The following is a 1,548-nucleotide window of genomic DNA, read 5'->3' on the forward strand; positions in this document are numbered from 1 at the left end:
ACAACTATGTATACTTAATATTTTAACATATCATTTAATAACAAACATTTTTTTATATAAAACAACAAATAATACTAATAAAGAAAAATATATATGTGATGAAACCTTGATCTAGTTCATGTTTAACAAATTTGTGTTGCCATCTGAAAATTATGAAGATGTTTTTTGTTTTTGTTTTTTTATAAAAGCTTATTTTGAAATCATAAAGAACTTTCTATATCCTTTCCTAGTTATTAGAATTTTTCAATGAAAAACCATCAACATTTTTTTTCAAAAAATATTTGTATACGACTCTAGTACTAAAATAAATAAATATTAATTTTAATGAGTCTTTATTTGTGTATGATGTGATTCATATACGTTCGAGGATATGAAAACAATCACATAATGGAGGAAACATGATGGTAATTTCAGTTTTCTTCATATTTCGCTCACATACATTCTAAGTATAATCGGATAAAATATATTTTTATCATTTAACTTTTTTCTAGAAAATTCATGTGTAACAACTCCTTTAAATAAATAAGAGTAATTGTTTTGCCAACTTGATGACTTTCAGATTTTTAATTTTAAGTATTATAGATATATATTTTTAATATTTAACTTTAGATATAGTTTATCTTTCCACGATTAGAAATTATAAACTAAAATAGATAGCCTACACTTTACTCCTCTTTTGTACTTTTTTTTTTATCAAAAAAAGAATAAGTAGAAAGGAGGAAATTTAGAAATTGAAAAGTTATAGTATATGTATATATATTTTTACTACTACTGTCATATTTTTAATTTTTTTTTTAGATCTTGAAAATTTCAAGTAAGAAGAGTGGGTGAGACTTATGTTTTCTTTGGTTAACTTTGTGATTTCTTTCTCATGTTTAATTATGAAATCATCAATAATTAATCTCATTAATCATTTTCAATGTATTGGAAACATAATTGAAGAATATATTCAATATTTAAGTTAAAGGGCAAAAATATCCAAAAATAAACTAGTTTATAATGTGAACATGTCCTTTTACCATTCTGGCCAAATTATGACCAATTTTTTATGGTAAATATTTAAGCATTCAATTTCTTCATAAGATAGAGCATGAACAAACTTCAATGTTTTGACTTTGTTGGCTTATGAAAATTGGACAACTAGCAAAGATCAACAGATAATTCAATTTTTCTCATACATGAATTACGAGAATGACCTTGAAAATGAACGATCTTAAATTTCATATCATGTTTGTCCTTCTACCTGCGAAACTTCAAGTATAACAACTTTTGTCTATTGAGCAACACTTTTTAACTTTTGACCTCGAAGGTTTTTCCTAGAGGGAAAATACCAATTTTTGCTATATAACTAGAAGAGGAAAATGTGATCAGAATGTATCGAGTATGGCCTGTCTAACATTCTTGATTGGAAATGGCCACTGGGCCAGCCGCCCAGCCCAACCATCTAAAGAATTTGCCTTTTCTCTCGACTTGTCCATTACACAACAACATTTCTACAGAAAAATTAATTTAATTTAAATAATCGACATATATATATATATATATATA

The sequence above is a fragment of the Solanum tuberosum genome, unplaced genomic scaffold, assembly GCF_000226075.1.
Source record: "Solanum tuberosum cultivar DM 1-3 516 R44 unplaced genomic scaffold, SolTub_3.0 scf00010, whole genome shotgun sequence".
Classification (NCBI taxonomy): domain Eukaryota; kingdom Viridiplantae; phylum Streptophyta; class Magnoliopsida; order Solanales; family Solanaceae; genus Solanum; species Solanum tuberosum.